Source organism: Egretta garzetta, unplaced genomic scaffold, assembly GCF_000687185.1.
Source record: "Egretta garzetta isolate BGI_Z169 unplaced genomic scaffold, ASM68718v1 scaffold457, whole genome shotgun sequence".
Classification (NCBI taxonomy): domain Eukaryota; kingdom Metazoa; phylum Chordata; class Aves; order Pelecaniformes; family Ardeidae; genus Egretta; species Egretta garzetta.
This window is the reverse complement of record NW_009260187.1, coordinates 853,015-864,488: the sequence shown is the minus strand read 5'-3', so window position 1 is coordinate 864,488 and position 11,474 is coordinate 853,015.

Genomic DNA, 11,474 nt, shown 5'->3' with positions numbered 1-11,474 from the left:
CCCCTGAAATAAAGGCATAACCCCAAACTACCCCCAATGCAGAGAGCTGAACTTGGTGATAGATATGTGCAACTAGGAATGCCACAGAGTTGCAATAAGATGTTAAGCATCCTTTACAAAAATTGATTTCTTACTACTTATCTTCCTTCTCTTCCTCATCCTTGCCTGCTCTCTGGGGGTCAGGTATGGAAGTCTCTCTACTCAGGGTGTAACGCAAAACCAGGAGATGTGTAAGAAAAAAACTTGTAACTGAAACTGCTCACTCTCTTACAGTACACATAATCAAAGAAGGTTGGTATTAACTTTATGGCTAGATGAAAAAAGGCCTTTGAAGGAGTTGAATGGGGCTGTTTGTTTTCCCTGTTGGAGCCCTGTTCCTTCAAGGCATACTGTCATGCTCACCGGACCTGAGTTTTATAGGTTGGACTGGAGCCTTTGACAAAACTGAATTTGCTTTAAATGACTGAAATTAGATACTTATAATCCAAAGTAACAGCCTAGGGGCTCTCTTGTGTATTATCCTTCACTCTCAGTCCTTTGCTTTGTAGTATCAATGGAATAATTTGTTAAGAAAGTAAAAATATAAAGCAATAATTCTGAAACCAAGAAGGAGCATGGACTAACCCTGTATTTTGCCAATACTTGTTATCTTCTTACCTAATATGACAGTGCTCCTCCCAGAGGCAGCCACTTCAGAGCGTGGTTTTGTCAAATTTCTGCTTTTGAAATTATGATTCAAATATCATTTTGTTCTTTGAAGCATTTAAGTGACACCATCACTTCCCTTTTCTCCCAGTGAGGCAAGACATCCATGGCATGGATGGGCATTCAGGTTGGATGCTGTAAAAATGGCAAGGAAAAATCCTAAACAGCCAGAAAAGATTGGGACTGGCGTTCCAACTGCACTGTTCTCCTACTATGAATGGAGCATTTACCTGGGTGGCAGGATACACCCTGCACCTGTTCCCCATCAATGGAAAGTAGAAAGTCCCACTAAGATGCTCCGTAAAACCACCCATGCTGTTCCCATGGTTCAACAGAAACCCCAGAAATTTATACCGTGATTGGGTTTTGATGGATTTAGACTACTTAACAGCAATTCTCTGTCATCCTACACTTGAGCGATCCAGCCCTGTTTATCACATTTCCTGATGTGCTGCTTCAGGAAGCCCTACCTGCATTTCTCTCTGTGTCTCTACACAGGCATTTAAGGAATTTCATGAGGATTATTATTAACAGATTACCTGAGAATGACTTTCACATGAGGGCAAAGAAATAGCCTTACGTTGGTTTACACGCAGGCTACGCTCCAGCCTGTAATCTGGGCTATGCACTTCACGCTGTTAAACAAATGGGTTTGCTACAGGATGCAGAAACAAGGAACTGCACAGTTTGAAAGGGAAATGCTGCCTTGAAACCTCTTCTTCAAGGTGTTGTTTGGCCTGCTGGTGTCTTGGCATGTGATGGGGTTGCAGCTTTCCTGTCAGTTTTATAAAAGTAATGGCCTTTGGCATATGAGACTGTGCTTTAGGCATGTAAAGAAGTGGTAAATTATTTTTTTGAAGTGATAGGGCTGAGCCGATCAGATGTCTCTTTAATACCTACACCCTCTGCAGTAGGACTTGTAACCTACTTTTCAGAAGGGAAAAACCAACATACTAATTTACCGCCATTGCTGCATAGTGGCATTTATGCGTGCCTTACTGTTAATTGGAGATTATCACATCAGGGCTCTCATATCACTAATAGAACAAACCCCTAAATCATGAAGCATTTAACCGTTGCCAATTGAAAGGCCTCCTCCTCTTCATGCTTGCATGGTGGAGCTCTGTAAAATATAAAAACTCAGGGCTGTCCCTGGGAACAGGCTCAGGTGCTGAGGTGGGATGGGGGATGTGGCTGGAGATGAACGCTGTCAACACGTTGGAGGGGGGAGGTGGAAAAAAGTAGGTCCTGGTGGGATCCATCCTTTATCTTTTTTACTTCATGTCCCCCGTGAAAAAGCGTACGTGGGCTCTGCCTCCCACCAGCGCTGGGGCAGCGGCTGCCTTTCCTCCGGAGCAGCAGCTCGGTGCTTTCCGCCTCCTGGGGAGCGGAGGGAAGTCTCACACATGGCTCAGCTCTCCCCCTCCTCGCCCCATGCCTTCCTGCACAGCATGTTGCAGCCCCGTTTGCAGCCTCCCCAAAGGTGAGGAGGTACAGGTGCATCCCAGCCCCGGCTGCAGAAATGGGGGAGCATCTCTTGCCCCCAGCAGCATGTACTGGGTTTTGCGGTGGTGGCTGGACATTGAGGGGCTGTGCTCTTTCTCTCTTCATTTACCCCAAACAGGGACTTTGTAGGCTGCTACGGGAATGCAAGTTTATTTACCTGCCTTTCCTGAGCTTAGCTTAGCAACTAACAAACTTCCTCTAAGTCCAGTATTGAAACTTTTATTTTTGTTAAAACACAGCTCCGTAGGCCAAATTTAGCCCTGAAGAGGCATCATATGGATCATATGGAAGGCTGGGAATAAAATTAATTAACGCATGGATTACAATGACCTATAAATGTCATTGTTTCATCTCAAAGATATATTGGTACTGTAATTTTTACTTAACTCTTTCAAAGGACCACATGTGAGCACCACTGAATGGATACGGAAATTATTTATACAGCATGTTAAGCGGACATTAAAGCATTTCATAGCATGTGGTAGGCCTCTCAGCGAGGCGAAAGACACAGATCAGCTATCCAGCTGTGGTATGCTGCCTTGGCTGTGCCAAAGCCACCAGATGATGTAGCTTGCCTGCCTGCCTGCCTCTAAAATAAATGTGAGCTGCATTCCCCACGAAGGGGCTGGTTACATAGTCCTGGGTGGGGGATCCCCATCTCTAAATCCATCGAGGGGACAAGGGCAGAGGTTTCATTTTGCAGCTTTTTCTTACTGCCTGTTTTGTATGCTGGCTGTATTTTCTATCTCAGGGTTTGCCCCGTGTCAGGTAGCCACCAGCCGTTGCGCGACCACTTTGTACAGGAAACCCAGCATCCCCTGGAGATCAATGACTTGCGGCCACTGCCAGCTCCAGTGATTGTAGTGGTTAGGAAGACTTTTGTAGCTGTGCCTCCTCTGCAAAATAATAATGATGATGATAATAATAATAATAATAATAATAATAAAAAAATAAATACATAAGAGGAAGCATCGGTCCTGTATGGGCTCTAGCTCCCCTGGGGAGGCAGCCAGATCCTCTGCCCGCCCCCCCGCCCTGTGCTTCTTCCAGCCTGGGGTGCCTGCCCTGCTTCCTTGGCTTGTGCCTTGGCAGTGAACACTGGCTGCGAATAGGTTATATATATATACTATACATACACATACACTCCAATTATATATATATGGAATATAGATGTGAATTTTATTTATATATATATGCAAAATACATACACTACATACATGCAATATATATATATATGCAACAAAAAAATCTATATACACATGAAAAGAAGGCTAATGTGGATTGAACCCCTGCCGGGATGTAGGTGCATGTGCACCTTCTGTTACAGAAAATAATGACCGTGAACTATGGCAGCATCCTGGAGAAGCCTTCTGGTGACATCATAAACTAGCTGAGCTTTGCCCTCTGGGTTTATGATGATGTCATCAGAATGCCTTGATAGAAAGTATCTTTAACCTTGCAATTCATGCTTGACCATCATTCATGTGATAATCTGTGTGCCGGGTGACATGGCTAACCGGTTTGTAGGCTGAATCCAGAGCGGTGCATGTGGTCCAGTGCCGTCTTCCCCTCCATGAAGCCTCAGCAGGGGCTGGGGAGCAGAGCCCCTTTCGGTACAAACCTGAGCATGAGTTTGATTAATGGTTTGGGCCAACATGTAACTTGACATGTGTCTAAATGGCTCAGGAGATGTTTTTGGAGAGCAAGTAGAGTGATTTTTTGACGATACTGAGATATTGATGTGAGTGCATGCAGGATGGACAGAGGTGCTTGCGGTCCAGTTTCAGTCCTGGCCCTGAAACCCAGAGAGGTCTTAAAACCCAAGAGCAATTTCAGGTGCTCAAAAAATACCCTCCAAAATAAAGCAATAAGGCTATGCAGCCCATAATGGCTTTTGAAAACTTTGCTGTGGCTCCGTTGGACACTGGGACCCCAATCACTTTGGCCTTTTGGAAAATCATATGCAGTGCGTATTCTAGCCAGCCTGCGCTGACGTTAAACTGCATGGTCAGTGTATAGATGATCACAATCCAGTTAGAGGAAAAAATACTTGCATAACATTTACCAGAATGGCCATGAAGTGAGGTTGGGTAACATGTTCAGTAGGATAAAAATAAGAAAAAAAAAGACAGCAGGACAGTTTATATTAGATTTTAACTGTATTTGACATTGTGATTTTCTTCTTTCAGATTTACATGCTGGAGAAGATTGTAATGCAACAACATAGCTGCTGTGAGTACCCTTTGGCTGGCACCTTTGCTTTTAAAACAATGCGGTCAGAGTGATTTTCGTTGAAGGCTGCAAAAATTATAAACAAGGCGGGGACACGTGCAGAGTGATCTGACTCTCCTGACGGCAGCAGTAAACCAAAACTTGGAGTCAGTGCAGGGATTTCAAAACAAAGCAAGTTTTGGGTCATCTACATATTTGCATAGCAACAGAAATTAAAAAAAAAAAATTAAAAATAAAAAAATAAGAATAAAAAATAAAATACTGTATAAGGTATTTAGGAACCATAGGTTCCTGTATATTAGTAGGGTATAAAAAGGTATTGGTTTCTGAAGTAACCATAACAACATGTTTTCGTGAGTTCCCGTTGAGAAGCCAAAAACCTCTGTGAGCAATAAATCAAGCAGTTTATATCTCTGAACTTAAATCTTTTATTGGTTACTGATTAACTTAACTGTGCTGCCTGACAAGTCTTCATAATAAATAAGCTAACCAGCAAGCCCTTAAAAACATCCAGCTAACTTTGTTTAAAGGACTATGACTGTAATGCTCCACATTACAATGAATTTGGCAGTCAGCATGTGGTCATGTGCACATTTCAACATGGATCTAAACCCCAGAAATCACGAGACATGGAGCTATAAAAAAAAAGATCCCTCTGCAACTACTTTAAGTAAATATATGTGTTGATATTTATCGGCGGTATTGCTATGGGCAAAATAATTAGCAATTACTAATTAGCGTAGTCCTTCTGAAGGAATATTGTGGGAAAATGGCTATTGACTGTCGGCGCTGGGGGTGTGTGTGCTAATGGTGATGGGAGAACAGCAGGAAATTATATAGGTAAATCGTGGGATTCTAAACATTTGCTCTCCATGGATCCCACCAACGTACAGTCTTCCTGAGGTCAGGATGTTGCTGGCTATGTTTTGGGAGGCTTTTCTTTTTTTTTTCTGTTTTTTTGTGGAAGGCTTATGTGAGTTGTTGGCTTCCACAGTAAGTCTACATTTAAATTAATTAAACTGTTGACAGTTAAATTGTACTAAGTAGCTTCGATATAAAAGATGATTCCCAGATTTTTTTCCATGCAACTTAAAAAAAAAAAAAAAAAAAAAAAAAAAAAAGAAAAAAGAAGAAAGAATCTGAGGAACTTGGTTCTAAACATCTGTCTGGGCAGATGTCAAAATGCAGCGTGTTACTGCATTATACTGTGTGAGTCTATGACACCATGTTATTACTCTTGGCTTAAATATTCACAATGGATTTTATGATCTATTTAAGAGAAACCTTTGATGAGCGCATGAACTCTTATCTTTTGTCATACAATAAGCACCTTTGTGGAACTAATTCTAGAGTAAATATTGGAAAATAACACAATGTTTTCTACATCTTATTGACAATGCATGAATATTTATACAGAGTGAATTATGGATATGTGACGGTGGAAAAGATTCGGCAGATTTTCTTTGAAAATGAATTTTGGGGAATAAACTCCTTTTGAAGTAAGATTGTGTTGTTCTGAATTGCTCTGGACAAAATCATAAGCTTCGAGCTGTATGTTAGCCAGCTGATTATAATCTGGTACAATAATCTGCATTTCTTCAAGAAATGAGAAAGAGACAGTGTCAAGGACATTACAAATCCAATAGTAATTTAGGGAATTGAGCTAGAACGAGGCAATGCTTATAATGCTAATATTCCAGAAACATGTTGTTTAATTTTTGTTTCCAGATTGCATATATTAACCCATTTTATTAACCTGTCTATAACCTTGATTCAATAAACCATTCCTATTCAGCAGAGCTCTAAAGCATATGTTTGCCTTTAAACACATGCTTAAATCCCATTGACTTTTTAATGCTTAAAGTTAAGCATGTGCTTAGATGTTTTTCCTTGGCTCTGCAAAATAAAATAAAATAAATAGTATCCTGAGGAAAAAAAAAAAGGATGAAATTTTAAAAACCGTAAAATAAGAAACCAAACCCCCAAACTGTTCACTTCCCCCCTCACTCTCAAGAACCTGCAAACTATTTTTAACTAAATACCTGAAACAAACAGAAATTATTTTCATGCCTTATTTTGGAGCGTACTTGGACCTCAAATTGCTGAGGCTCTCTGCTAAAGAGATGAACAATAGTGGGAATATCTTGCTGTTTGCTTAATGAGCAATGAATGGAAGTGTGAAAGTGAAAAGACAGATTCTGGGTTCGAGACTGACAAGGTGAGACTGCTTCTTTATCACACCTTTCTTTTTTTAAACTCAAGCATCATTTTCAAAGCAGTAAAAAAAAAAAAAAAAAGAATAAAATAAAATCTGTGGCTGGGAATTGCTCCGTAGCTTGCAGCCAACTGATTTGCGTTTACTCCCATTGCTTGCTTCATGGGAAATGTCAACTTGCTACAGAAAGTTTTAATTGGTTTATGAGTGATATATTCAAGCTGCTTATTTCCTAAAACATCTGTTTTTATTTTAGCTCCCCAATGTCAAATGGTTGGTGATATCCCAAGGTAACACACTGTTTCCAAGTCATATTTCCTGGGGTATCTATCAATAAAAAGCCCCTTAAATTGAGCATAATGAAATTAGTATAAGGTAGTCAAGAAGTCTCCAGAATCAAGATATCAAAATGTCCCTATTCCCATTATTTTTTTCCATATTGCTTGTGATTGACTGCTTTTGGGGCTTGGAGGAAGAAAGCCACGAGAGTTACGGCTTATTTCATCTTTTTTCCCCCTACCTCTCTGATGGCCTTGAGCAAGTCTAATTTGTATTGTTATAGAAACTGGAATTAAGCCAGGGGAAGCACAAGCCTCGTGCTGCACCCAATGGCAATATCCAGTCATTTTTCCACTCGGTGGACAGGGAGACTAAAATTTGTTTGAAGAGCTGTCTGCTCCATGTGACAACAGGAGTCCTAACGTAAACAGGCAATTGTGAGAGCTAAAAATGAGCAAAACATTCATAAGAGGTTTTCATCTGCATGCACACACACACACATAAGATCCTCAGTTTCCCACCTGGCTTGGGCCAGAATGGGAAAAAAAGGTTTTTTATAAAGTAGTTATTGCTTCCAATACCTGAATATATGCAGGGGTTTTCTATTCAGATCACAAAACAGAGTAGATTAGTGATATTTATACACTAGGTGGCCCAAAACCCAACCGGCTCTATTTTTGACCACCATTTATTGTGAGTTTTATTTTTAAGCTTCTCGGGAAAGGAACACTTGAGACGTTTTTTCCTGAGTTAAAGCAAGCCAATTTGAAGTAGAGGCGGTCCAACTGAGATCGGTCAAAACAAAGTCCACCTCAAAAGTAAATCAAGTAAGTGTTACTTATCAAAATAAGCCTAAAAGCAGAAGACAGGGGAGGGAAAAAAAAAAAAAGTTTGCAGATTAACTTTCTTACCAAACTCATTTGCGCCCGAATGAAATGAAGTTATAAGGATAAAATTCTCAGCAGATTTGCACAGCACAGTAATAGCCTTTATGCTTGGAAATTTATGGGCCATGGACAGTTTATAAGAAACGATGTAGTTCATCAGAGAAGCAGACTGATGGAGCACATGGGAGCATTCTGCTCAGGAAGTTGGGTTTTGGAATAATACTTACTTTGATAGAGTTGTTTTGTTAGCTAAGTAAAACAGTAGGGAAGCCAATGGCCACTTAGGCTTCAAACATAAATATATATTTATAAGTCACCCAGCTGCTTAATTGAGATCTCTAGTGTTTTCTCTAAGTCTATCTTATCCAAAAAAACAGTAACACAGAAAATAACAACAGCAGCAAAGACCTGCTGTATTCTGAGGTTCATTTAATAAGTCAGTAGTTGTTAGGGGGAAAATGGAGCATTATTTTAGGGGCAGATTCGTTGAGGTTCCTGGAGGATCTTCAAGCCCACATAGCAGCTCAGATTGAGCTTAAATTGCTCTCTACTGATTGCCTCCCCAGGAAGAAGCAGGATAGATGCCCCTGCCATACTTCTGACCTCTCTTGGTGGCTTTTCCTCTAGAAGAAGAGTCCAGCATAACTTGTGTCTGAGTAGTGTCACCAAGTACTTGCAACCCAGTTCGGAAAGATAAATGATGGGTTTCTTGCCAGATGCTAGCTGTGTTGGCTGTGGAGGGGGAGGGAAGTACATGGGGCTTCAAAATGTTCTCCAAGGGAGGTTACACAGGGGATGGTTCATTAAATTTGAGCAAAGAACTGGAAAATAAGATTTCACACTCTTAGGCTTGAACAGCCTGGGTGAATTTGGGATCCCTGGAAAATCTTGAGGAAATTTGGCAAGTTCTGGGGAGTGTCAGGAAATACTCTGGAGGTTTTTTCAAGGGTATTTTATTCTTGGTGCACACCCCCAAGGTGAGGTGGAGGGTAGAGCCCCCCACTCTGAGCACCCGGGAATGCCGGCCAGCTCTCAAAAGCCACATCTGGCTTTACTTGTGAAGCCTGAGGCAGGTGGACATTGGGGTCTTGGGCTCAGCTTCAACAGCCCCATGATCAGGACTCGTCTCAGACCTCTGTCTGATTGAGAGCAGCAGTTTTAATCCACGCCTCCTTCTTTCCAGGTGATTTTTTTTTTCCCTGCACAGGCAGTTTAATATCAGTTGCAACAGGGATTCGAAACCAATTCTTTGACCTCTTCTAGATTTGAGCTTGAGGCTTGACCTGAGAGAGACTTGAGGGTTGAGTTTTCTCTCCCTCCCTCCCTCTCTCTCATCAGGAGGTAGGGCTGAGCTGGCTTTAGGGTACCCACATCCTCTGATGAAGTCTAATTTTAGGAATATATCTCTGGTCAACCAAGGCTTTGAGCACAGGCTAAGATTTAAATACTGACTACAATAGTTTTCTTAATTGGGACCTTGGAAGCATTAGAGGGCCTTAGTAGCAAAAAGGACAGATATGTGAAGAAACACAATGGCTGAATACTGCTAAGAACTGCTTGCTAAGCACTGAAATATCACAGACATGTCCAACCTGGCCAACTTCTGGGGCATCAGGTCCTGCTCCTGCTCCTGGGACCATCCCACACATTCACTGCAATGCTTAATGGCTGGAAAGATGCTCTCTGCTGATCGTCTTTAATTTCCCCTTCCCTCCTCCCCAGCTCTCAAGTATATTTGTGTTGAAACTAGGGTTTGCTCCTTATCATGCTTGCAGCCCATTTCCTCCTCCTGTTTTATAGGCAGTGAAGTCTAAATGGTAAATTAGTGACATCTTCATTATTATGGCAGTAGAGTGCAGTGCCATCCTAATGCTATTCCCCGTAGGAGTGAGCAGAAGGAGAAGCTAGGATGGAAATGATAATGATCGTATTCCAGGATAAATATCTGAAATGATAGCCAAAAAGTGCTGTGCCACTCTCTGGCTTTTCCTGTAGCTTTGTTTTGCCAGCTGAAAACATCTTGGAGAACATTTGCTCTCTTCAGAACTGTCCTCCTTTCTCGAGGCACAGCTGAGTTTATCCCTAGCTGCCGAGCCACACGGCTGGAAATAGAAACAGGTATTTTGGGGAGCTTGGCTTGCTGAGGGGGTAGACTCAGGGGGAGCAGCTCTCCAGATTTATAAAGAGCTCTTCTATCGCTGTTCACACCTTCCTTGGGAAAGATGCTGTTGGTAAAAATGCCCCAGAGCTTACCGACTAGGAGCCAGACGCTGGGGTGATTTGCTGCTCTTCCTTCCTTGTGTGAAGCGGGGGAAGCCTTTCAGTGTTAGGTTGTTTATTTTGTTTGGTGGTACTTGCCTACAAAGGGGGTGTGTGTGGGGGTGGATCTTAATGTCGTGGTTTGGGCAGCTCAAAGGTGTTGAAGAGAGCTGCATGAAATCAGTTTGTAGCATTTTAAAATGTGGTTTTGCCAAAGCGAAACTGGCAGGTTCATTTCCCGTCCCACAAAGGTTGCTTTTGAGCTTCATGTTTGCTCGAAATCTGAACTTCTCTGTGGACATCAGACAAACTTTGTCATTTCTGGAGTGAAACTGGGGGACTTGATAGTTGTCCTCTTGCTTTGTGTTCATTCCTGACTCCCACGGACACACTGGTGTAGCTCCTGAAATGTCTGTTGAAGCCTGCTTCTGCGCTTGTGCTAGAAAGGGATGTCCATGCCATGCTTAACCCTATGGGCAACCTGGTCCTTCCAGTGGGGAACTAGGGTTTTAGCTCTGTTGCTTCTTGATGTACTATCAGCTGCAAAAAATCCTGTGCCTGAATTCAGGGGAGTTTGCCCTTCGCAAAATTTGGGTCTTTGCTCTGGGACAGACATGCATCCTATAAGTTGTCCACCTGAAGGAATGAGCAAATTAAGCACTTCTGGTCCCAAATGGCTTGGTAAGTTGGAGGGGTATTGGCAACTGGGAATAAGGTGGCATCGCTGAAGTGCATCCCAGGGACCAGCACTGCTGTCTCCACACTCGTAGCCCTTACATCCATGCAGAGCTGACCCTTGGACACAGTGGACACAGACACCCCCACCTGTGTCCCCGTGCCTTGGCACCCCGTCACTGAGCAAAGCTGCCTCTGCCTAATTTTATAAATTTGCCCTTTCGTAGTTGCTTGTTCACTTTTGCTTTGAAGTCTGTGGTTTTGACTAGATGCAAGTTTACTTTTCAAACTCAGGGATGGAAGAATTTGCTTTACTCATTTTTTACTCACTTAGAATGTTAATGTTTTTTTTTTTTTCCTTTGAATTAGAGGGCTTATTTTAATTGAGACTTTAATATTGTGCCACTTGAACAAAGCTTTAGTTTGTATCCAGAAGAGCCACAGACTTATAAAACTGACAAATAAGGTAGAAAGAAAACAACCGGTCATTTATAAGGAGGAAGACCTTTGTGCCTAAAATGGATCACAGGGTTGGAGTTTGCATGGCTCTGTCTGCGCACAGTGCTGACATTCCAATCACTCAAAACCAGGAAGCAAAAATATTTAAGCAAACCAGATGATATCAGTACTGGTCAGTAGTGATATCACATTTTTGCTTTCCTGACCCAGGATCTCATTTCTGGGCATGCTGCTCATTGCTAGGTGGGAGCTGCAAA